Source organism: Crocodylus siamensis, chromosome 11 (genome assembly GCF_052110815.1).
Source record: "Crocodylus siamensis isolate JL-2025a chromosome 11, ASM5211081v1, whole genome shotgun sequence".
In the NCBI taxonomy this organism is placed as follows: domain Eukaryota; kingdom Metazoa; phylum Chordata; order Crocodylia; family Crocodylidae; genus Crocodylus; species Crocodylus siamensis.
This window is the reverse complement of record NC_143405.1, coordinates 14457717-14485046: the sequence shown is the minus strand read 5'-3', so window position 1 is coordinate 14485046 and position 27330 is coordinate 14457717. Positions and strand designations below refer to the sequence as shown.

The 27330-nt window shown below is 41.9% G+C and overlaps 1 protein-coding gene across 7 annotated transcripts in view; it reads right to left on the bottom strand.

Annotated features, from left to right (window-relative positions):
• TNC (tenascin C) overlaps positions 1 to 26962 on the bottom strand; it is an 89067-nt gene extending 62105 nt beyond the window's left edge. For 4 of the 7 annotated variants that reach the window (XM_090022765.1, XM_090022763.1, XM_090022764.1 and 1 more), the window contains exon 1: positions 26727 to 26960. The gene's annotated coding sequence lies outside the window, so the exon portion shown is untranslated. Of the gene's footprint in view, positions 1 to 26726 lie in introns of all 7 variants that reach the window. The other 3 variants (XM_090022760.1, XM_090022762.1, XM_090022767.1) reach the window with 2 other exon arrangements.
• Positions 26963 to 27330: the final 368 nt, after the last annotated feature.

The window sequence follows — 27330 nt, the reverse complement described above, 5'->3', positions numbered from 1 at the left end:
CTGTCCCATGCACCAACATAAGATAAAGAAGCAGTCTGTGGGAGGGACATGAGGAAAACAATTGGGAAAGAAGTTTTAAATGAAGTGAGAAACATCCCAGTGCTTTTGCTGAAGAAACACAGGGCCTAATGCAGCAAGGGGTTGTGGGCCTTCAACTCCTGCTAGCAAGACTAGAGTACTTCTGTGACATCCATGCTGTAAATAGACATCACATGCGTTCAAGGAGTAAGCCTTTTGTCCAGGGATCCTACAGATGTACAAGTCCACAGTCCCACCACAAGTGCCTCTGTAGTTTGTGAAAAAAACCTGCTTATGTTTTTTCCCCCAGGACACAGCTGTGTCCTGTGTAGTTAAAGTAGCTGTAAAGTTATTGTGGGTCATTCCCAGTCAGGCTGTGTGTTCTCACTGCCCACCTAGGCCAGGTACAGACATGACACTTTTACCAGTATAAGTGATTGGAAACCGGTCTATACCCATAACGGAACAGAAGTTTGGCACACACAGACTGGTTTAAAAATGGTGAAACCTGGTCTAAGATTTGCCTTCCCCAGCAAAGGGTGAACGTGTGTTCTGTTCACGACCGATTTAAACTACGCTGCTCACAGAAAACTGCATAACTTAGATGAATTCCTCCTTGGGCTTTTTGAATGCCTGCTCCAACCCTATCGGCAGAGGAGCAGCAATGCAGCTTGGAAGGGTGACGTGTGTAAACGGCTATGCCATGCCTGTTCTGATCTGGGTTGAACCCTGGGACAATCAGGCCTTTGTCAAACGAGAAGTCTATTTGCAGTCTCAGAGTGTCAAGCAAGATCAGGTCTCCTCTGGGTTTCTTGGTGTGAAAGAAACACATCGTAATGGGGACCTCCTCCTCCAAAGAGTTTGCAGCCACAGTAGAATAGGAAAAGGGAGTATGATTACCTCCATTTTAAAGATGGAAAAAACAAGTCATGGAGAAACCAGGGAACTTATCCAAAGCACAGGTTTCTTAGAGACAGAAGTAGAACCCGGTTCTTACACCGGTACTGAATGACTCAGAACCCTAACGGAGGTGCTCTGCACCTCACAGAACGAGACCCACGTTTGATGACTTCATGGCTCTGCCTTTAGACCAAAATAATTTTTAGGGGCAAATTGCAGATCTTTGTTTGATGTGGGTAAACTTCTGAAATTAAGGGTTTTGGATATATCCTGAAGCCATCTGTGTTTCATCTAGGTTTGGCACTATTCTTACCGACCCACAGGGACACATTTTTAAAGATCCTCCTTAAGAGCACCCACATCATTTGCAATCATGGCCATGTTGAAGGCACAGAATGGAAACACATTTGCACAGTCAGTTGATGATTAACTTCTGTGCGCTGGTAAATGAATGCTTTCATGAGGGTTTTGCAGGCATCAGAAATGTTGATGTTGTTGGTAAGGAAATCCTCTCTCAGCTGTGACTACAGAAGTCCCATCTCTGTGTTAGTGTGCTTGTTAAGGTAAACATAGCAAACTGTCTATGAGTGTGAACTGACCCCCCTATATGCCCCAATGCTTATCTATTTCATACCCAGTGCAATAGCCTGCATTCAGTATCAGAGGGTGCATCTACACAGATGCTTAATGACGAATTAGCATAGTTTACTGTGAAGTAAGCACATAGGTCTACGTGTGTACATGCTTACTTTGCTATGAAGTAAGCACATGGGTCTACATATGCACATATTTTACTTCACAGTAAATCTCCCTAGTCCTGAGTAAATTTGCTACTTGCAAATGTAAGTAGCAAAATTACTTGGCATTAGTAATGGCACCACAGCACTCGTGCAGATGCCTGGCCCGGAGCCAAATCTGGTCCATGAAGGGGTGGGAGATACCTATCTGCTCCCCGGCCAGGCTCAGCCACAGGAGTCTGGATGGGGACTATGTCCCCTTGCCCAGGCAGTAGGGAGGTCCAAGCCCCCTGCTCCCAGATTGTGATCAGGGAGTGGGGAGCTGGGAGACCTTTATCTTCCAGGAGCAGCTCTGAGACTGTGGGGTTGCTGTTGGGAGATACTTATCTCCCAGCCTGAGCCCCACCATTGTGCAGCCACTGTTGGGGGTCTCCAGGCCTAAGCCCCACAACCATGAGACTCAGACTGGGAGATAAGCATCTCCCAGAAGCAGCCCCACAGTTGCAGAGCCAGCGCTGGAAACTCCCTGCAGGCGGGGGCTGGGGAGCTTGTTCTGATGGTCCCCAGGCATGGAGGAAACCCACTGGGCTGCACAGTGGGGTGGGGGAGGGTGTTTCTCCCCAGCCAGGTGGGCGATGGGAAAGGGCCCAGATTCATCGCACCAAGACGCTGTGCGGGGGGGAGGGGTGTGTGGAGTGGGGAGGAGGAACAAGCTGGGGAACAGTCAAGGGAGGTTGTTCCTAATCCAGCTCTACTAGTACGGAGCTTGTGGGGGACAGGCGGGAGAGCTTATTCCCAGCCAGCTCCACCGGCATGGACTTGGGGTGGGGAACCAGCTAGGGAGCTTGTTCCCTGCCCAGCTCCACCGACACAGAGCTGGTGGGGAGGACAGGACTGGGAACTTGTTAGCCATCTAACCCTGTAAGGACGGAGCTGGGGGCGGGGGAAAGGTTGGGGAGCTTGTTCCCCCTCACTTCTGTGAGTGCAGAGCTGGAGGGGGAACAAGTTTCCCAGCCTGTTCTCCCCCTCCAGCTCCACCCTCAGAGAGGTGGGTGGAGAACAAACTCCCTACTCCCCACTCCACAATCACAGTTGTAATTGTGGAGCAGGGGCTGGGAGCTCCCTGCATGGGGACAGTTCCCCACCCAGCCTGGACTGTTTCAGGCAGTCCCCCGCCAGCTCTGGGCTGTATATGCAGACTTCCCCATGCAGCCCAGGGGCTGGCCAGGGACAGTTCTCAGCCCCATTCCCCAATTGGGTGATAAAAGCACAGGGCTTAGAAAGAGCTGTAGAGGTCCCAGTCCCCTTCCCCAATCCACTGGTGGGGCAGCTAGTAGTGAGCTAGCTGCTTCCTGTCCAACTGGCGGATTGGGGCAGGGGACTGGGACCTGCCCCTCCCCTACAGCTCTTTCCAAGCCCCGTGACCCTGACTGAGGAGTAAGGGCCAGAAGATCCTTAATGCTGAGGCAGGGGGACATTGTCCCCCACCCCAGCAGCAGGCACAATGGGGCTGTCTCTTGGCCTGGTGCTCTCTGCCAGCCTCTGGGCTGGCACCCAGCAGGAGCCTGGAGCTCCTCCTGGTGGCCACAGGGGTACATTACTGGGCTTCAGGGACCTGGGAGCAAGTCTTTTTCCTAATCTTCACATGTGTAGACACCTACCTCAAAACATTTACTGGGCACATCTACACATTCCCAAATAGTGATGTTGCTAGGCACCATACTTTAGTACTTCCTTTTGTAAGTACTAAAGTACAGCACAGTATGAGCTATTATTGTGCCTTGCAGGTAAATTTCCCAGCTATGTCACCATAGTGGCACGCTATACTGGGGGAGCCTCATGCCACTATGCCAACATAACTGGTGATCACATGTAGACCTTCATGATTGCTATGTTACCATACCATGCTGTACAGTGATGTAGCGCGTTGCAATGTCGCTGTAGGGTGAAATCTAATAAATCTAGGCTGAAGTAAATGCATGCGTAGATGCATCTGTAGAGCAGCAGTATTAATAGTTATACACAAATACCTCTTGCCCAATCCAATCCCTGGGGTCCTATATTGAGCTCACAAGGACCTAAGGATTAGACTTGTAAATTCCAGTTAGGCTAGGGACAAAAATTACACATAAACAGGTATAAATTATTCAGAACCCATTCAAAGCTGTAACACAACAGAAATTCAGTGCACATAAACCACTTTCAAAATGTCTGGAACTGGTTTAAGATAAACCTGGGTGGCTGTAGTATCAGACTTAACAGATTTAGATTAAATCAGTCTACTGAACTTCTGTCCCAGATCCCCTCCACATTCAAGTTAACTCAGAGTCCCCTAGCATCCCAGATTGCTTTGCACTTTCCCCTAAGCCCCCCAACGCAGGGTGGGGAGGGAGAACTTGGCCCAAGCAGGGACATGTGCTCTAGCAGCCTCTGGCTTCTGGCCTGGGCCACCGCAGCATGTGGCTGCATTTCTAGAATCAAAACTGTTCACTTGCTTATCCGTTCAATCTATGCAGTTTAAACTAAGCTGTGAAGATTGAATCGATTCAGCCTCGGGCTTTTTGACTGTCTGTTCTTAGCCATTATGTTTTGCCTTTGGCATTGAGCTCTAAGATGACATTTCTATCAGGCTCAGGTGAACAGTTTCTGATTAACAGCTCCTACTGCACATCCTCTGTAAATTAAACCACATGGATTAATACTAATTTTAAACTGTCTGATCCTGCTTGAAAAGCCATGTATGGATTAGACATAGTGAAGACTGTTTTGGAAGAAGTTTAAATTAATTGCTTTGTGTACAATTTAAAATTTAGCAGAGTCTTGTATTTCAAAGCCATCAGCATGCCATTACCACAGGGAAAAAAATCCAAAAAACCCCCAAATGCCAGAATCCATAAAAATGTGAATGGAACAATTAGAAATTCTGCATGATAAAACACACAATGATCCCCTTGAGAAACAAAATCTACTAGTGAGTAGCAGCCGTTTCCAGTAGTAGTTAAACTACTTCTATGATTCCATTATAAAGTACTATTTTTCCAAGAGTTTTGTATTCTTAGCCATGGAAACTGACCCTAGATTTATGCTTGTCATTTAGGAGCCCAGACAGGGAACATGTATTTCCAAAAAAATAAAAAGGGTTTGGCCTTTCTTCACTGAATGAGTTCAGAGAAAGTGTTCATGCTTCAGAAATAGTTTCTCTCCAACATCAGAAGTACAAAAATCATCAGTGATCCAAAAAACCATTAGAAATTATGAGCAACCACCATGCAAATTAAACAAAAAATAAGGTCCACTGAGGGGAAAAAACAATCCTGTTGAAAACACGCAATAAATAGATTTCCTATATGCTTTTAAGTGCTTGTACCTTTAGACTATATAACCACTGATGAGCATACCAGACAGCCGCCGTCTGGACAAGCTGCTGTTGTGATGAACACCGCAGCATTCCAACAACTTCAATGAAGCATGGAGGCAAAGGAATGATGGTTTGGGGGATCCTATCCTGGGCTCCAGGAGGTTTGACTTACCTCCTGATTTTTGGAGAAATTTTGAGTAAATCAGGCTGTTGTTTCCAAAACAGCCTAACAGATTATGACACTTAAATCCCACTGAAAATGAATGAGATTTCCTGACCTCAGGATCCTTTAAATGTCCAACCCGTATTCTCTCTCTGGCTCAGTTTGCTATCAGTGCAGTTAGAACGATATTTCTTGTTACCCACTTCTGTTTTCCTATTCAGATTATAAACTCTGTGTTAGGGACTGTCTCATACTGTGTGCAACTACCCAATAGAAAAAGTCTGTGATCTCAGATGAGGCTCTCCAGATGCTAATATAGTATAAATGATAATGGTGTGACTACAACTAGTGGCAAAGGGGTTAATCCTTTTCAGTGTTCACCTAAATAGATAGCTAACACAGTAGATAAGAACAGTGGAGCAGAAGGTAAATGAGATGTTTTTGGAAATTATATACTCCGCTAGAGCAGACCAGCTCTGAAACAACTACCATGCTGTCTAGGGCTGCTGAGTATAAGATACTCTGGTTAAAGCTGTGCCTATGTAATTATTTATAGAACGGACTGCAATGCTTCCTTTGGAGTCATTCCAGAAGCCAGCTACCGTTGGAGGAAATTAAATAACAAACCCACGTTTAACATTATTAAAATGAGATTAACCTGGTGGCAAAACTCTGTGCTGCCATTTAGGAGACTTCTGTTTGAGTACTATTCAACGTCTCCTGCACCCACGCAGCAAGGCTGGCAAGAAAGCAAAGACTCTCTTCCAGAGAGGAAGAAAGGGTCTGAGGAGCTTTCCTTCTACTTTCCAAGATTTTTCCTGACCAAGGAGCAGTACTGTGCCACCATTATCTATTGAGGGAGTTGATGGAGTCCTAAGTTTAAAAGCCACTAATCCTTGCCCCTCCTCAACTTCCTTACAAAAAAAGCTGAGGTGGCTTTCTTAGAGTGAGATGATCCTACTGGGATCTCTTCAGTGTAGATTGCAGGATGCTGGCACATCTGTGCTCTTCTGTGTCAGGCATTTTCTTTATTGCCATAGGCACTTGTTTGGAAAGAGAAATTTCCCACTTGAATATCAGGTCTTTCTTCACCAAGCCTTCACAGGTAACTGAAGGGCAGGGTGAGAACATGCCCACCTTGCTGGGGCATAGCAGCAGTGGTGCCTGCCCAGCTGCCTGCCTGATGAACCATGCTGCTCCCTGTCCCTGCCCGACTCTGCTCTGAGACTTTTGACCAACTGGCCGCGACCGAGTTACAGAAGATGGGAGTGTCCCAGTTTGCTCATGACATATGGTCACTCTAGTCATAAGATGCTTTTTAAGGGTGCCTCAAAATATTACCACTGTTAGGTGTGCAAACACCTACCCACAATTCACAAGAGAAACCCAAAGATTTCAAATAGGAATCCAGAGCATCAGAAATATTCAGACATGTTGTGGTCTTTTTCAGTTCTTTGAAACAGAAGTATTTTTCCCTAGTCAGAAAACAAGTAAAATTTGTTTTTGAAATGGGATGTTACTAAATTCAGAAAAGTTATAGAGGGGAGCTTTGAGTCTAAAAAGGTTGAGAAGCTTTAGTCTTGAGCGATCCTACCTTCTTCAAAGGGATAGGTCAGTTGAGAGTGCAACAATGGGCCCTAACTCCTCTCTACATCCACTAGCAGATGTAGTAGAGTAAAACCTGCATCCATGCAAAGGATGAGTAGCAATAGCACGTTGACTGCTCCCATGGTGTTACTAAGGGAAAACTCACTTAACGGCATGTCTACACCTGCATTTAAGTGCGCCTAAATTTAATGCGCCTTAGCTTAATGTGCATTAAGCTGGTTTAGGCAGGCATCTACATGTGCAAGCATTAAAGTACATTAACGCTGTGTGGGGACTGACTTGGAACTAAAGTTAGTCCCATGTCAGTCCACACACACAGCGTCAATGCTCTTTAATGTGTCTACATGTGTGTTAATGTGCTTTAACTACTTACGCCTAAATTTGATACCTGCACTTGCAGGTATCAAATCTAGGAGCAATTATTCCAAAATAACCATTTTTAAAGTGCATTAAGGGTTTGCATATGTAGATGCATGCCTTAATTAACCTTAAATATAGGCTAATGCCCTATAAAGTGTCTTGTGTAGATGCATCCTTTGAACCACAACTGTTAGAGAGACTTTGTGTTGCCTCCTACTGAGGACTGTATATTTAAAATCACACATTAGGGCTAAAGTTTTGACACACTGAGCTGCTCCCTCTTCCAGGAAATGCAACGGTATAGCTTACATTATAACAAGTCATTCTCAATTCATCTCCTTGGTGTTTATTTTGGGGTCCATCATGTAGGTCAAATTACCAATGAATTCAACAAGAAAATTACCAGAGCAGAGGCTGGCAGGATTATTTCCTCCAACTCCACTTGAGGAACCCAATGCAACATCCATCACAAACTCCTATTTACTGGACCAGTCTTTGAGAGATGAACATCACCTCTGTCCAGAAGTATCGAGGCTGCTGTTGGCTTGTGTTCAACCCTTGCTGTTATTGAAACACTATTGTTTTACTTCTGGGATTTTACAGAATCACAGAATCGAAGGACCAGAAGAGACCTGTAAAGTCATCAAGTCTGGTCCCCTGCCATGGGCAGGAAGTTATTGGGCTCAAATGAGCTCAACAAGGTGCTTACCCAGCCTCATCTTGAACACCTGCAAGGATGGTGACTGCATCATCACTGTTGAGAGTGTGTTCCAGATTCTGGTAACCCTTACGGAAATTTTTTTTTCTTATGTCCAGCCTAAATTTTCCCTCAGTTAGCTTGTGCCCATTGGCCCTCATCCTCCTTTGAAGTGACTTCCTGATAAGTTGTTCCCCCAGATCTTGATGCTCACCCCTAACATACTTCTAGGTGGCTATCAAGTCACCTCTAAGTCTTGTCTTACTCAGACTGAACAGACCCATTTCCTGGAGTTTCTCCTCATAGGACCTATCGTCCAGGCCCCTAATCATATGGGTGGCCCTTCTTTGTACCCTCTCAAGCTTATCTACATCCTTCCTGAAGTGTAGTACCCAGAACTGGACACAGTACTCCAGCTGTGGCCTCCCCAACACCAAACAGAGAAGGAGAAGCACCTCCCTGGATCTATTGTCCACACATCGGCTGATGCATGCCGCAATTCTATTTGCCCTGCTGGCAACTTCATTACACTGTTGACTTGTGTTCATCTTTTGGTCAGCTGTGACCCTCAAGTCCTGTTCAGATGCTGTGCCAGCCAGTAGACCACTCCCCATCATGTAGTCATGGTGAAGGTTCTTCCTACCCAGATAAAGAACCCTGTACTTCCCCCTGCTAAACTTCATCTGATCCCATCTTACCCATAAGACTGCTCTGTCAAAGTCATCCTGGACCCTTACCCTGTCCTATGATGTACCCATGTGTCCCCACAGCTTAGTATCATCGGCAAACTTAATCGTTGAGCTTTATAACCCTTCCTCCAAGTCATTAATAAGTATGTTAAACAGTATGGGTCCAAGCACAGATCCCCGGAGGGCACCACTGGAGACAGACCACAAGGATGAGGCAATCCCTTCGATTACAACTCTCTGGGATTGGCCTCTAAGCCAGTTGTCCACCCACTTCACTGTAGACTTGTCCAGCCTAGTACCCTCCTATTTAGTTGAGAAAATCTTGTGGGAATCTTGTGCCTTCTTCAGGCATAGGAATGAGAGGAGCTAAACATGTGTTAAAAGATATCACATCTACTCAAAGAACCTTGTCTGTCTTGTTTTGCATCTAATATTTATGTAAGAAGCATCTAACATGGCATTACACAATAGTTATATATATCCACCCAGGTTCAGGAAGGGACCCATTTCAGGAGGGGATATGGAAGTATTAAAAAACTCCTAATAACTCATCTCTGATGCCACTGGAGTTAAGGCAATTAACTGAGCTTTGGCTAAACGGAGATAATCCTCAAGTGACTTGGATCCATAATTCAGAATTAGTCATTCTGTCCTCATGATCTGATACTTAATCTGTCATGTAATATAGTGTTAATGGTATATAATTAGAGTCAAATAAATGATGTCTCAGTCTGAGTTACTTCATTAACAGGAGATGACAGATGCACTGTTTTCCAGTATTTTCCTGAGATCCTGGCTATGTAAAAATCGACTTGTACCAAATGTGTCTCCAGTTTCTGAGTTGGTGAGATGCTGCCACTTTTTGTGCAGCATATAGGCAGGCTTTGAAATATGTTAGGTGACTACAAAACCTCTTCATCCCAATTGTTAATGATACAAGAGGAACTATACAGCATCAAGTCCAGGCTGGATATGCCCTAAAGTAAAAATGCTCTATGCCCCTTTCCACTCGTGCAAGGACACCAAACAAAATCTGGGTCATCCTACTCAAAGACTGACAAAGCACTTTGGGGACTAAGATGCTTGGTTGGTAGCTGCATCTCGGAAACTATTAGGAAAATCTCAGATACAACATACAAGAGCAGGGGTATAGCAGGGCTCAGAGCTGTGTGGAAAGCTTTCTATGAGCCAGCTTAAAACAATAGCTCCCCTTCCCTACTTCTACATGTGGGAGGACCAGATGATGCACCCTGGTGAAAGGGTTACTAATACGGTAACTCTGTGCACCCTCACACACTCTCAGAGGCATTGGGCCTCATTTTGAGATTGAAAGCACCTAAGAAAACCGACAAAGCCACTAGGAACTCCATAAGAAATCTAGGCGCATAGTGCCACCAGGTGTTACTTTCAGGACTCAGGCCCTCCAAAAAGACAGGTGCTCAAAACCAAGGTCAAGACTAGAAGTCTGTGAATGCAAAGCAGGATATTTGCAACCAAGAAAATCTGCTTCTTTTGTTGACTTTCCATATTTGTTTAATCCCAGTCACCAGGGAAGACTGGCAAAGCATATTCCCTACCAAATGGAGAGAAATAAAGGGCTCCATTGCAAGCTGAGCCTAACATTTATTTTGGTTGTGCGATTGCGTCTGAATTCATGCGATAGAGTAATCCTGCCGATGAGGTCATGTGATCCTCTGAAGAGGCTTCTTTGTACCTCGATGCTAGTTAGCAATGCTTTGTCTGTTATCAAGCATCTGATTAAACTCACAAAAGCAGGGTCTTTAAAAAACAGTCTCACGCAGAATCGAGAAGTGAATAAATAGATTGCTTTTCTTTTTCTTTGCTTTATCTGACAAAGGAAAAGAGGACAATAATATGGGAAAGGGGACATTATAGAAAGGTCTGTTGTTCTCAGATGGTAAGTGGTACTCGTGGATACTAATCTACTTTAGACTTTTCTACAAGGCCCACCACTGTTGGGGATGATAATGATGCACATTTCTATAGCATATTTGGCAATGAAGAATCCCAGTGTGCTTTCTAAATTGTACAAACATTACAAGATCAGTCTGTATTACCACTGCTATGCAGCCACCTATGGGACAGAACACAGAATCCTTTTGTACTGGTGGGATCCTAATTAACACGGCAGTTTTTCTTTTATTTTTGACACAGATATATTATGATTTGCCCAGTCTGACCTGAACACTAAAAGCAGCACCTCTTCCCCTGGATTAGACCCCTGCACTGTACAGCTTGGATGGTACTTCCAGCAACACCATTCTGGGGAGCAGATTCAACACTGACTAGGAAGGAAAAGCAAACCATAACTTACTGGCCATCAGATTTTCTGTAATATCGGTCTTTTCCCTACAGGACTCGCATCTCTGTCTTTAACCATATCTACTTAGCTTATGAGGTCCAATCTGAACAGAGTCCCAAATAATGGAGCCATAGGAATTTTATAATAGTTAGCCTAGACGACTCAAGGAGGCAAAGAAATTGTGAAACACCTGATATTAAATCTCATCTTTGATTCTCTCTTCTGGAAATGGAGTTCAGTCCCTTGTCTGTGTATTTTATTTAAGGTTTTATCCCATTCTCATCACTGTAGTATCTGAGTGCCTGAATAGCTAGATTGGGACTCATCAGGAACACCTTGAAAAAGAAACACCTGGCAGAGGATGATTGTGATTCATGACTACTAATTAGTACGTACAGCTGGCAGAAAACAAGTCTATGAAATCTTTTTTTTCCATTAAAAGTTCCATTTAGTCAAAACTAAGTGTATTCAGAGAAATATAGTAGGGATTTTTGGTTTTTTTTTTTAAAGAAAATGCAATGATAATCCTAAATAGATTGCAGGGGTTCTCCATCTCCCTCCCTCTCCTCCCCTGAGGAACTTTCCCAACAACATTTTCATCAAAATGGATAAATGTCTGTGAAAAAGAATTTTTTTTTTAAAATGTCATTTTTTTAGTTCCTAAAAAGGGGCCATAAACATGTTTTCAACCAGTTGCACCCATTTTTATCCTGTCATCTTTAGAAAGCAGTGTGGAAAGTAAGGCATTAAAAAAAAAGGAGAGATGATGTGATAAGAAGATATGACTACTTAACACATTGCTGAAAGATCATGTTGGTTTATCCAGATACTCAAGTCCTACTTTTTAGAAAGAGAGAGGATGAGTTTCTCAGAAAGGTGTAAATACATATCCAAATAGAAGTTATACCTCTTATCACTTCTCTAAAATATTGGCATTAGATCCAAAGTCTCGTCTCTGTTCAGTCGTCTCACTGTCTGTTCACTCTCCTGTTTCTCACCACCTTTTGGGGCACCAGTTTCTATGTTTCCAAGGCAAGTTCTGCTCATTTCACAATAAACTATCAGAATGACTAGTAGTGAACCCCATGGGTGTGTTTGGCAGGAAATAATCTTGGCACAAGATATGAGACAAACAGCTTGAAATGCTTGAAAGGATGGGGCCCCAAGTACTACAATTTCTAGACTTTCTAATGTCATTGGATTTGTTTTTGTGCATTATAAATGTCACTTAAAAAAAAGTTGGCCCAGCTGGTGAACTCAGCACAGTGGCACTGCTTTCAGTGGAAGTCCATTGATTTACATCTGTTGAGAATCTGTCCCTTTTATTTTTTAAGATTTTTTTTTAGGCAAAATGAGAAATAGATCCTTGGGTGTTGTAAAGATGTGCAGATCAACCAAACTGAAATGAAACTACCAAATATACTAGATGAAGAGAGCTATCTAAAGATAGAAATGGCTTGGTTCCTCATGCTGTAAGTACTATAAATCAGAAAATTAAAAAGTAGCTTCAATAAAAAGCATAGATTTTGCAAACTGGAAATTATTCCCTGACTGATGTGGCAGAGGCACAGGTTTAAACTCCAAATCTGAGTGCTATGAGTAGGGTTCTTTCCTTATATCTTAAATGAAATCTATAATAGCCACCTTATTCCAGTATGATTTGTGTTTTGTTAAACAGACAGGAAAAAGAAGGAAATGTCCTCTAGATTTGAGCAAATGGTGTACATAGCTGCTGTGACATAAAGAATGGGGTTCAGGGGAAAAGAAGGTTTTCAGAACACTCCCACTATATAATAGATTCCTGCTTTTGTGGTGTACTAATAATAGCTCGCTTTCTACGCTCCCATTTCAAGACTGGGAGTTGAAAAACTAGATCTCATCATGCCCAGGGAGCATGTTGCAAGCTCTTTTGATTCATGTTTAGCTTTACATGTGGCTTTGGTATCATCCTGCAAGCCAGATTTACCCTTAATCATAACATTTTTCTTTAGATGCATTCCAGGTCAGTTCTACTCCAATTTCCTTTGCATTTTAATTTTCAAGCTCAATGGTAAAAAGAATTCTTCAGTTTCAGAAAAAAGCTACCACTGGACAATACTTTTGATGGCAGCTTCACAGCTGAGGGTCTGCAATCTAGGGGCCAGCTGCACGATAACCAAAAATAAAGCAAAACAGAGCTGGCTCGAGAAGTTTGGATGGCTGGAGTTCATCAAGTACCATTTATTGTCAGCAGGATCTATAGAAAGTGCCCACAAGCCCTGGTTTAATAGCAGCATGGTTTAGTGGCTGAAGCATGGGAATAGGAACCAGGATTCCTGGCTCCTGTTTTCTTGGCTCTGTCATTCTGTCTCTGTTTACCCGGGTATAAAATCTCATAGGGGAGACCATGCAGTTTAATGAAAGGATGTTGGTGAAGTGCTCTGAGGACCAGAACATAGCACAGTCCTATGAAATCCATGAATATCCATATAGATAAATAGAATTTATATATAGCTATATAGAAGGGTACCATAAAATGCCAGTATGTAAACCAAATAAAACTGTCTGATTCCCTACAGTGCGTGGGGAAAGAATTCCCAATACGAGAATATCTTTTGCATCAGGGAAAAAAATCCTGATGAGAAAGTGAATGGACAAAGCACCACGAGGCTGCCAAATTTTAAACTTTTGGGATGACCAACAGTGTATGGGAGCCTTTACTTGGAGCCAGCATCTTTAACATGGCCAGTAAATGATCAAATCTAGAAGATTAATGTAAGGAAAGACACTATAAGAGTAGCCAATTGTAAGAGTAGTCAGCTATAAGAAAAGCCAAGAGACAAACACAACATAACTGGAGGAAAATTCTAAGTGAAACAAAATCCAGATATTGCACTGTAAACTACATCTAGCTAAACTAACACATACATGCACATAATGACTTTCCATCTAAAAGAATCCCCAAGCACTGTATCAATTGAACATAGCAGGCATTTTACAGGAGGCTGCGTGTGTGGCCATGCACTGAGATGCATATACTCACCTTTGCTTTATGGTGAAGGATGTCAGCTGTTCAACTCCATACGACATCACAGTTGTACAGTGCTGTCATATGGTGTTAAACAGCCGACATTATTTGTGCTTGTGGACAGAAAGCGAAGAAGAATACAATGTGCAATTGAAACCTCACAAGGATTTTTAAACAAGCCACAACTTACAGGTTCTTTACAGGGCAGGATTTAATCAGAGAGCATGTATTATGACTCAGAGATGGAAACTTGGAATTCATAGAGACACAGATGGCAGAGCTAACACCATCATTCACCCTTAATGTAGTTCCCACTGCATGGAAAGAGGAATACGTTAGCAGGAAATCCAGGCTGTGTGCGAAGCTTGGTTTTTGTTGAGAGCTTAGATATTTGAGCGTCAATTTTTGGAAACAGGAATTTACAAAAGAGAAACAAAACAAGTGGATCGGTAGGGTGCCTTCAAACTGCATTCAGAGACACGGCGGGGTGTGAAGCAATCAGCCAACTAGAGCAATTTGCTACAAACTTGAGAGTGAAAGAGAGAAAATAAAAGAGGGAACCATGCATTTACCAAGCCCCCCCCCCCAACTTTTTTTAAACTCATCTGCAAAGCAATCTCTATTTCTACTGTACTTTTCAGAGCTGGAAAAAAGTGCCTCTGGCAGATATAGCTTAGACAAAGCATATGGATTAGTAACAGCAGGACACAGCAACAAAAAGGATGAAGTTGGAAAAAATGGCCCTGTTCTAAAAACAGAAGCAGAGCTATAGAGTCTTCTTCAAAATTAGTCCATGGAAATGAAAGCTGGTCTGTGTTTGCACCTTCCTTTTATTTTGTCTCCTTTTACGATTCCACCCTTTGGATCTGCAGTACTTAAGTCAGTTTTAGCCATTAATGTTCAAAGTCTGATATAGGATTGCAGGATGGCTGAAGGTGAAATTAGGCCCATAAGCAGTGCTCACAGAAGCTAAAGCCATGATTAGTGCATTTTACTATAATATAAGGAGAAATATCAGAGCCAAAGCAACAGTTGTGCTTCATTACTGACCAGGAATCATTGCTGCCTCCTAGCTATGCTTTGTAACTTTTAATAAAGCCTTACTAATGGCAAAAATATTTGCTCACTTATTTGTTCTCTCCCTCCTTTGAGCAAAGGCGTATGCAGAGCTGGAAAAGATCTATGGTTTTCTAAACTTGTCTTTGGAAAGTTTCTTTGCCAAGTTACCCTTTGTCAGGAGCTCTTTCTTTTTTTTGGTAGGTATCAGTGATTTCACTTTGAGTTATTCTGAGCGCTTCACAGATGCGGTTTCAAACTATAAGGTTTGTATTCTTTTATGTATTAATCACAGCAAGTTACATTAATTTAAACACAAAGCTTTGTCTCCGCTCCAGAAACCGCAGTTTTTCTTTCAAAACCAGCCATGGACTTTCAACAGTCTGTTCTGCAAAGGGCTTTTTGGACTAATGGAAAGTAAGCATCTGAGAAGTAAGAACTTTTGGCTTTGCTTTATTTAATTTATTGAGTCATGCTGAACAAGCCACTTAATTTCAATGGGACAAATTCAGAGTGAGTCCCAAATACTTTTCTCATTTATACTTCTAGAGAGTTATCTAGACTTTTACCAGTGCAGAAAACAGCAGAATTCAGTCAGTAAATCCAAATGAGATTAGAAAGTCTAAACCTTGCTTCTCCCTCCCATAGTATATACATTACACCAACTTAGATGGACTAACTTGCAACCAGATCCAGATACTCGCCTTGAGCACTGTAATGCCTAAATCTTTGGAATCCAGCTCTGTAGCGGACTCCATAAGCCTGAGTTAGGCACCTAGATAATTTATATAATGCTCAGAAATTAATTGGCTTTGAAATGGGGATCTCCAAAAAACAGCACACTGAGCAAGAAGCCAAGAAGACCATGCTGAGGACATGAGTGTGCCCTACAGTTTGCTCATCTGGGAGTTTAAATTCGACAGTGCTTCCACAAGTCTTCTTTCTCTGTGGCAGATGCAGAGCCTGGACCCCCTCCTGAAGGTAAGTGCTTGGCCCACTCTTTCAAGAGCGGAGCAGGAAATTCACTGTTTTATCCAAGAGCTCAGCAATTAGAGCACTCACCCAGGATGTGGCAAACCCAGGATTTAATTCCTTCCCCGGCTTGACAGAATTCTAATTCACATTCCTCATCTTTGAAGAGAATACCCTAACCACTAGGTACAGGCTGTTTTAGAGTTAGAGGCGACTGGAAAGGGATATTCAGCCCTTCCCATTTGGCTGTTCCAATTTGGATTTTACTTAAAGATATTTAAAGATACTTAAAGATATTTTGGGACTGAGGGGGGAAGAGAGAGAGCATAACTCTGGCCTAGAGAGAAAAGGCAGTCCTGGGTTCCAGTCCCTGCTCCAAGGACTGCTTATACTTTTTATATTCAAATGTCCTTGAACCAGGTTTCAGACCCCACAGAGCTCAAGTTCATCAGAACAAGAAATAAGAAGTCTCATGTGGCCAGACTCAGTACTTTAAATTATTTTGCTTACAACTAACAATATTGGTATATGGGGGGTAGGGGTGGGGAGGGGCCAGAAAGATAGCAATATGCATCTTTTTATACATACATGTATATAAATATACATTGAAAAACAAACTGGAACTTGGAAGACTTAGCCAGTAACTCTGAACTTATTTCTTACAGGTTGAACCCCTTTCTCCAGTACCTAGGCTGGGTGTCTTTTGCTATTTCTAAGCTTGTCAGATCAGATCCCTTATCTCTAGTCTTAGGTATGCTGGTGCAAGTCCAGATTGCCTCCAGTACATTTTATTCCTTATTTACAATTGTGGAAAGAAGAGTGCAATTTTCTTTAAATTAAAATTTTCAGTTCTGATTTTGTTTCTTATCACAGTGAAAACATAACAGTTGTAGTCACAGGCTTTTAAACATAGTCTTCTAATGTATTATTAAAAACCTATGGCAAAATGCTGACATTATCAAGGGATGTATTAACGGGTGAGGTTATGCTCACACACAGCCTACAAAAACCATGTTCAGAATTCATCCCTCTGTGGATTGACATTATCAGATCATTTGGCTTGTAATTTTATCTGTTTTTGAGTAGAAAATGGGATCATATAAAAATGAAGAGCCATGAGGTAAGTATTTATACTGTAGCCATGACACATTAAACACATGTCTGGAGTAAAAGGTGAATGACATAAACAGGAATTTGTGGTAGACCTCCACTGAAGTCAATGGAGTGACAGCAGGGTTGAAATAAGTTTAGAATATTTGAAGTGCTTCTTGGGGTCATAAAGCTAGAATGAAGTTATCAGTCTCCCTTTCCATAAGCCAAACAGTTTGCTTTGCCATTTTTAAATTAGCTTCTGTGAAAGATTTTTGTATACAGAGGCAAGCAAAGTGGAATTCTTCTGTCCTCATGATTTAGTTGCAACTAGAAAACATTATTCTTTTATATGTATGCGGCCTGGAATTATGTATCAAAGTGTCTGACAAGCTTGAATTGTTAGGATGGCAATTGCCTGGGAGTCAGAAGGATATTTTAAGTTTTGGTTGGTAGTTATTTGCACTGCACTTCGTAATTTTCCTTCGTTTTAACCACACACTTATTCCAGCTCTGCAAATGACATCCCGGGGATGCTGCGTCCCTCAGACCTTAATCATACATGCACACTGCTCTCATCCATGCAAAGTATTACTGGTTCCCTCCCACCTGGCTTATTTTTTCCTCCAAGACCAACCCCCACACCGCCCTTTGAGATGACCTCTTACTACTTAAAAAAATTGTTATTTGCTTGGACAGGGAGAACTCTGTCCTTGGTACTAGTATTTTAAATTTGTGGGAATGTGCATATTTTTCAAACTCATGAGACCGCAGAAGGAATTCCTAGAAATCGCTTTATATTCCTCAGGCTAGACAACTGCCTGGCCTAGTTCTGTCAAATATTATGAAATCAAGAGCTTGCATCTGTGGAAACCCAGGGTGGAATCCTACATCCTTCCTTAGGTGTTTTATGTGAGGAACAGAAAATATCATTTAAAATTAGAAGATGGGCTAAATCAACCCTGGGGGAGCTGGGAGGCAGGATTTCTTTTTTCCAGGAGGAGAACTAGATTATATATATTTCGGGCCAAGTACTTGTATATTAAAAACATGGAGTGAACTGGATGCAGGCACTTGAACACAAGAGGAGAGGATGAACTTCCTTAAATGGCCCAGGCTGAGATGTACCTCTGTGCTTTGTTGTAAAGCCTGAGTTTTTAGTTTGTGATGCAATGGGAATTTTAAACATATACATGACTCTGGGTAAGTATTTGTTTGGGATAGTGGTTACACTCCGACAGAAGCCTCCACCTGGCTTGTCATGATAACAGATCATGGTTCTTCTGAGCCACTGGGAGACTTGAGGTTCCTCCACCCAGAACACTCTGATCCCCTCTCTAATATCCCAACTTGGGATCTGTCTGCTCAGGAACCATAGCTGACTGCAACCTGAGCTTTGGAATCTGAAAAGTTAAGTTTTCTGCTAGTTTTCCAATGAAGTCAGTGCATCTGTGTCAATAGAGAATTTGGCCTACATTCTCTAAGCTCATCAGACATTCTGGGGGAAAGCTGTCCTGTTGAATCACATGCAGAAGTGAAGTTGATTTCTAACACTGTAGTGGATGAAACATAGGTATGTGTAACAAGGAGCCCTAACTCTGTTACTAAGAGGCAGGGTGACCCCACCAAGTCTGGAACCTTCCTGTCACAGTCCTGCCTGCACGAGCAGCTCTTGATGCAGTTATGGGATGGAGTATTCCCTGGTAGGGATTGGATGATGTTTACCTGGGCGGCTTGGATTTCTTGTTATAGCCCAGGGGTTTTTGTGTTTGTGTTTGCTTTTTACTGGAGGTTTGGGTGAGGCCTCATAGGGGACCCACACCAGCATGGAAACCTCAGCCCCAGACAGAGGGGGCAGTGAGAAGTTCCAGGGAGAGGGGGCAGTGAGCACCAGTGAAGGCATAATGCCAGACAGGGCTGTGGAGAGCCCGAGCGCCAGGAAGGTGCAGAGCGAGACAGAGTGAGATAGGGCTGTGGAAAGCCCAGGGAGGACAAGGGGAGGGCCAAATTACAACAAGGCCCAGATCAAACCACGTCAGTATCATCTGCGAGGCTTGGGCTGCAGTGTAGGGGAGGAAAAGGAGCCACAGATAGTGCCCCCCTAGCAGCGGGGAAGAAAATGGTCAGCCTACATCAATTAATCAATTAAGATCAAGGCATGGCAGGCGAGTTGGCCCATAACAGGAGGGCAGGGTCACTGATAGAAGGACTCCAGAAGAGGCACTCCTGTCACAGTATGATATCTTCAATGCATAGAAAATATGCAAGAGGTGCAGATGCCACTAACTTAGGCCCAGGCTATAAGCCTCTTATATAAGCTATTGAATCATTACTTACCTGACTAGTAGCTTTAGAGCGATACATGTTAGTAACTTCTCACCAAATAATTAATTTATATAGATTTATAGACCACTGTGAATAAGGAGTTAATAAGCTGATTCCTAGGGCTCAAAGACAAAACAGAACAAACATTTGCAAATTAATAAACTGTCTTTTCCAACATGACCATGGCAGTTCCATCTCAAAGGCAAATAGTAGCAAGGAAAATAAACACGATAGTGAAATAATCTAAAAAAAAAAAAAATGTCCCAAATATACATCAGGCTGCAAATGATCAAAAGAGTGTAAATCCATGCCTGTCAATAACCATTTTGGAATATCACATTCTCTTTGGATCTTCCATAAATTCTACTGGGGACACGCAACTGACCTGTTAACCTACAGAGTATATGATCCAACCCTTTAGTTAACACTTGACAATCGGAAATGATAAACACTTTGGCTTGGAGATGATATATCCTCCTATAAACACTCATCTGGCTGTCATTCTGGAAAAAGTTGATGCAAACCTCATTAAGAGAAAGCTCAGCATAGGAAACACCACAGTCTTCCTGGAAATTCTGTACTGTGCCAAGATTCAGCAATAAGAAGGACACCGTTGCTTTTACTGATTCCGTATCCTGTTATTTGAATTGAAGCTGGTACCACACAGCTTCCATCTACTGCATAAGTCAATCTTGAATTACTATAATGAAAACAACCAAGAAGAGAAATAGAGGCCATGATTAAAAAAAACTGACTTGCATGAGGCTCAATAACAGGAAGGGATAGCTACGTACTGAAGGCCATATCTTTTTCTCTTTTGGCCTTGCAGTCTCTCCTCAACGAAGGAAGATTTTAGAAAGGCTCAGTGGCCTCAAGTGGGACCGGATTCCTCAGGAGTGAGCTTTGTGATTGCAGGCGGGCATGTCAGATTCTGAACATTTTCTGAAATCTGGAAAAGTAGATACTGAGCATTTTGGAAAATCTGGTACCCGTTATCTTTTCTGAGCACACTGGACTTGGGTTTTAAAATCTGCACCTGAGGGTTTGATTTAATTCACTGTCCTCACATTTATTGCAATGGATTGATTATGCTGTAATTCCTTTCTGTGCCCAGAAGGATTCTCCATACATTTCTTACATAGTGTTGTATACAGGACCACTGAGATTAATTAGAAGCCAGATTCAGGCTGAACTGTAGGCTTCTCACCAAGTCTAAAGACCATAGGTTGAAAATCAAAGCTGCAAGATTTCATCTCACACTTGGTTCCTTGCACAGTTAATACTGCCTCCTGTATTCCAGTCTTTATGGCAACCCTCAAAACCTTTGGCAAACTTACCCACTAGATGCTGCTTTTAGGTCCTGCAAATGAAAAACTGGATTACTTTCCTCGAAAGCAATCTTTTCTTCTGTTGCCTGCCAAGATTGGCACTGTAAGGATTTTGATAATAGTTACTTGGTGCAAGGATGAAGGAAGCCATGCCAAAAGCCTGACTGCTGGCTACACTGAAGCCCCTACACAAAGTTCTAGCAGACAAAGGTGCCTTAAAGTCAGACTGAATTACATTTACATTCACCATTAGGCTACATTACAGTGTCAGACAGGTGTGAAGGGACATAAATGTAAGCATATGCCTATGCATTTGCAAACTCTAACAGATCTCCAAATAGACTACGGGCATGTGCCTGAGCTCTTTGCTGAATCAGGGCCACTGTTGCTGCAACTGTCAAAGGAACATAAAGGCTCCCATACACGTGCAGGGAGCCTGGTCCGACATGCTGGAAATCCAGCACGTTGCAGTAGACTTGATTGATCAAGTCTGCTGGAGCAGACATCGAGGCACTCCAGCAGACTCTAGCATCACATGTATTAGCATCCCCATGCTGAAAAATGAGGAGCTTTAATTCAAAGCTCCCTGCCACCGTTTTTTCAGCAGGGATGCTGATACATGTGACGATCAGGCGCTTTTAATTAGCACAGCTCACTAATTAAAGCGCCCCCCCAGGCATCCCAGAGCACATGTAAAAATGCTCTAAGTGACCTAGGCAAAGCAATCAGTCTCCTGTTAACTTTTCATATTGATGCCAGCTTCAGTTCTGCATTTGGGAGGGAAGAAACAAGTTGTGATAACAGACCTTTGTCCTTCCTATGATTTGACTAGGTTTAAAAAAAAAAAGTAATTCTATTCCCTTGCCATGCTGTTTTTAGACAGCTACTAAAAAGAATATGCTTTTTAATCATGAAACAATATCATTTTTGTGGGAGGTTTGGAAAAAACATCTATATGAATCGAAGAAAGCTTCCTTTCTGCTCCTAGTGCAGTTCTGGTTACAAGGAAAGAGCTTTTTGTGTGAGTAATCTTTCTAAGTAGGAAGCAGAACTCCCCTATTGCTAAGGAAGAATGGACCTCCAGTAGGCTAATATGTGATGGATGACTGAATGCAAACTTGGCAAGGTTACTCACCATTTCCCAAAGAATACAAAATGCCCCAGGCTAGTCACACACAGGGATTCTCTGGTTCGAAGTTCTTAAGGCTTGGCAACATCCAAGATTAGTTAATTGAAACTACAGTGGCAACATAATTAAGGATGTGAATTTGGGGAAATTTCTAGTGTCAACTCAGGATATATTTGTCCTTTGAGTTCAACTTATAAGTGAGCCAAAGATATGTATGTATATGGGACAGCATTCCCATTGGCTCTGGAGACCAAAGAGAAGACCTTACCTTTTAAAGGTAAGTTCATGGGACATATTCCCAGCTGGTGTAAAATCAGTTTAGATCCTTCAGTGTCATTGGCGCTATATTCATTTAGACTAATTAAGGACATGACCTAGGGTTTCTTTGTGTATTAAGTGCAGGATTTTCTATGCGTAATTCACACAGAGAGAGAAAGAGAGGGAGAGAGAGAGGAAACCCAATAAAGGATCATTTTAATTGGATGTAGTTGTAATGAAATATAAATAACCCAAATTACACATATATTGTAATGGCTTTTCTCCCACTGGCTAGTGCTAGAAAAAAAACAAAAACAAAGGTAAAACCAGTTTTTTTTTCCTGCTTGGTATAATGATCCTTATAAAGTGCTTTTTTTATGCATCTAAACACATCCTGCTAGACTGACAGACACCCCTGGTCAGACAGGCTCTATACCCCCAGCTTCAGCACTCTGTGCAGCTTAGTTACATCACACTTTGGAGGATTTCATTTTCATTTGGAAGAATGCCCGGTTTTTAACTTTTCCCACATGTGGAAGGCACTTAACTTCAGCTCGGATTGGATGGAAGGGGGAACGCACGAATGGACAGTAAGTACTCTAAACCAGGGAAGTTTAATTTGAATAAACCCCAGAGCTCAGGGGAAGCTGAGAGACCTCAGCGCTGTATCCAAGAATTGCTCTTTTTGCTTCTTTCCGGTACTTTTCTTCCTCAAAGAACTGACCTCTTTCACTTTCTTTTCTTGTCATCACACAAAGAACTTTTAAAACTATCAGTAATAACAGTTCTTCTGTCTTGTCTACTCAGACTGTAGGCGAGATGGGGCAGAAACTTCCTCTTTCTGTGTATTTGCAGCTTCTAACCCAGTGAGACTCTGCAGCTGTGTAACAGTAGTTACAACACTAATGTCTAGAAGGGGCTGACCCATAGTTTACTTAAACCAAAAGGAGATGACATTGATGGGCTTGGATCAGACCTTTTCAATTCTTTTCATCCATAGAGCTGAAATCATTTTTTTTCATGAAATGAAGTCTCATACAACTTAAGTTTTTGCTTTTTCACTCCTGCTGCGAGGTGTTTTAGTATTTTTGTATTTATTTAGTATTTTAAAATAATTTCTTTTCCAAATCCAGGACAAAAGTTAACTGGTCCTAGCATTATTTATACTTCCTAGTTGCATTTGTAATAACATTTACGACTGAAATGTCATGGCATAGTGGCTGATAAAATCCTTTTATAATGGCTACCATCTTCTTTAATCTCTTACTGTAGTTATAACATGCTTATTCTGATAACATTTTATCCAGTATCTTTAAAACTGAAAAAATAGATATCAATATTTAACAATATTTTAAGGATTATACAATGTATAAACTATTATTTTATGGCAGTTACCAGTTCTTAAGATACGACTGCCAAAAAGCATACCAGTGTAAGTAGAGGAAGAAAGAAAGATGATAAATCACAACATAATTTTATAGTCTAATATCTCACCATCTGCCAGACATCAAAACAAATGCTTTTTACTGTTGGAAAACTGAGATTTGTAACTTTCCAGTGCCATGAATCATGCTTTTCAAGGTCTGAAGGTTTATGAGATACTGGAACTTAAAACTGTCATTGGTCCTTTGGCTTAGCAGTTCCTTGATGGCATCGTTCCAGTGCTGAATAGATCAAGTCCTAGACTTCAGACCAGAGTAATTTTCAACCTCTCTAAGTCTCTCATGTTTAACTGTGTGCTGAGTGTTTAAGATAGATAAAAGTGTCTTGCAGGTAACTAGCCAGAGCCCATACAATTCATTTTCACTTCTTTCCAAGTTAAATTTTGAATCCAGATCCCACTTTACAATCAGCTTAATTTTACTAGGATGATTCACAGTCAATGGAGAACATGTATTTATGCCAAATGGTTGCTATTCACATAGTCACATGTAGATTACTAATAATTAGCATTTATAGAATGCCTTTTCCTCCATGGCTCTCAAGGCACTATATGAACCTATGTAAGCAGTCTTACATGTGCCTTGCGCAGCATCAAAAGAAATAGCAAATATTTGTAATAGGTTACCATTATTTCAAAGGATAATAATTCCTAAGGGCAAGAAGCCACTCAGCTTTTGACGCCCAAGCCCAGCTATATTTCCATCTCATCTTCATACCTCTGTTTGCTTGGTTCATCCATCCCGTCTTATAGATTCTTTTACCCAATGCAGGCTTGTGTATCCACAAGGGGGAAGAATATCTTTAAATCAAGACCGTTTTGTTAAAGTAAGTTAGAACATCTGCATATGTGAAAAGGATCTCAGCTTATTCTAGGCATTTTATAAAAGGCAGGGTTAGGAAGAATAAACCACTGTTGTCTGAATTTCAAACACCTTTGGCAATTCCATTCTGGTAATGCAATAGTTTTGCTTAATTTCATTCTGGGAGGACTGTGCGGGAGGGATGCGGGCATGATCTGCTCAGCTCCACATGTGGAGTTTGAAAAATAGATTTTCCTGTTAAAATTGCCCACTTCAGCTGATGGAATTAACTTTGGGAACTGCAGGTCAGATATTATGGGGCATGCATCATTGCTTGCTCAATGGAATTGTGAAATCTGTCATGGGCTCCCTTTATTTGGGCTATTACTGCAGTAATACGATCATGCCTCTGCTAAAGGACATCAGCTTTGCTGTCAGACAAGCTGCAGTGCTGTAATGTGCAGGCCACATGCTTTCCAGTGGATCACGTGGTTCTCTCACTGTATGGAAGGCACTGATAAAGTAATTTTGTAGTTGTAGGATTAGGGACTAGAACTTGAAAAGCATCTTCTCTGGGATGAAAAGAGAAACTAATGAAGAGAAAATCTGGCAAATGAATAGTAATTTGCTGCAGATAATAAATAGTAATGGGACCATGACAGTGGGAGCCACAAAGGGGTTCTTTCTACCTCCCCCTTCTCATTCTGCTCTTTTTACAGATGCTAATCCCCATACTCATTTCACATTCAAGCTCGTTCCTGAGCTGAAAGTAAAAAAGTAGACTAGCAGGAGACTTTCCATGATTTCCCTGGTAACTGCCCAATACCTCCAAAATTTCCTCATAGTGAGGTTGGAGTGAATCACGTTTTTGACTGTGTGAGATGATTGAATGAAAAATCTGACTTAAGGTCTGCTTTTCTTTTCACACTTACGAGCAACAACAAAGGGAGAGATCTTATATTTCATATCCAGGGTTTTCTCCTTAGGTATCCCATTATAGAAGCCTCTATAATCATGAAGGCACCTTAAAATATGCCCCACTTACAGGCTGTTCCACTGGTATGACTGCAAAGCACTCTAAGGCAAAATCAGACACCTGGACATGAAGCAGGGCACATTTCATAAATAACTACACACGTTAACTTGACTAGTCAGCAGTTTTTTCTCTACGCTGCTTTAGTCAAGCATATGAAGGGGAAGTTTGTAAAATTAATACCCACTATTTAATGGGAAATTTGTTAAATGAACTGAAAATGCAAGTACAACAAAGTTTCTGCCTTATTCATTGTGTTCCTATCCAGTTTGTTGGCTGTTCTTCCAGCTTTTACATAAAGGGGAAAGTGTGTAGAGAATACATTTATTGTGCTTCTGGATTATATATGTCTTCTGTTGTACAATGGGATTATGTCATGGTTTTCCACTTATACTACAGGCAGTAGGAACATAACATTTTACCTGGCCAGCACAATGCAGATTTTGACCTATTTTAAAATATCTGCCAAGCAACAGTGCTTCCTAGTAGCCAGATAAAAAGTTCTCAAGCACACCAGAAAAACTGCAAAAAATAATGTAACTGCATGGAGTTTGGAAGTAGGCTGAACTCAGCTCTTAAGGCCAAATATTCCAACCATCTCTCAACCAGCTGCATTGATTGAAGCCAAGATCCTGGCTACTAAGTACAGTAGAACTGCTGAAGAGGCAGTTGTGTTGAAGACTGTAATGCAGCACAAGGAACTAATGAGCATAAGAAAGATTGCATAGTACAAAGACTTTAGTATGTGAAGTGGTTCATTATGGGCACCAAGGATTTCAACCCCCTGCCTTCAAAATGCCCATGTAGCTAGCAGTAAGATAACAGTTGAGCCTCCCTTTGTCTATGATGCTTCAAGACAGAGCTGGATGCTACCTTTTACTCGGGGGGGAGGGGGGGGGGGAGGAAGGTGATAAAAACTTTAAAGCAAACAAGCACACAGCTGGGGAATTAAAAATAGGAAACATCCAACTCTTTTCAATTTATACAAGTGTGTAGTGGTGGAAGTTATTTGCAGGTCCAAGACTTACAAGTGGAGTAGATCTGAAAGGGGGTTATGGGGAGCTACTCCTCAAATTACTGGATTGGCCAAGTACATCCCAGGAATTCACCTTCAATCTGAAATTCATTTTCTATCCCCACTGTCATTTCTTTTTTAACCACAGATCTAGCATTGAACATTCCAACTTCAATTCATTGGTTCATTCATTTGCTCAAACCAATGCCAATGAGAAACTTATCTGAGTGTATCTGACATCAGAAAATAAACTATGTACATACACACCCCATAAAAGAAAAACATTCCCAGATGAGATGCCTGGCAGATCAGAAAGAATAAAGCACTGCCTGTAAAGTTCACAAGAGACATCTATTATTGCAAGATAAAAAATAAGCTCTGGATTTTTTAAATTCAGCAATCAATGAGAAAGACTTACTTTATAAGCCCTGATATGGATTAGATCCCACTGTGAACAGCCTCCATGAAATAAATATGATGTAAAAGTCACCTTCCAGCTTCCCACTTTGTTGCTGTCCTGTCAAAACTCAGAAAAGTTGTCTCGTCTTACTGTGTGTGTGTGTGTGTGTGTGTGTGTGTGTGTGTGGCATGTGTGTGTGTGTGTCTGAAAGAGAGAGAGATGTTTGACAGTAAGGCAAATTGTGGTTAGAGCAGCCAGCTTCTGCTGGGTTTATATAGCTGAGCGAGAAATCCTGATCCCTGCTCATTCCACTGTAATGGGATGCCTGAAGGCAAGCTTTCCACTTTTTTTTTTTTTTTCAGTTGGCGAATTAAAGGAACAGCCTCCCTCTGGAGCCTGGGTTAGCTTGTGAAAGACAAATGCGCGCACTGGTGTGCACACACACATGCATATGCATGGTGACAGATGCAAAAAGGTATCTGCATGCAATTTAGGGGTAAAGAAGGAAACCCCTGGCTCCTTTAAAAAGAAAGTCATCTCAAGGCAAGTGAAGCAGAAAGGATAATATCTTCCTTTTAGTATAGCAAAGGATACTTCTCCACTTTAATACTGTGAAAAAAGA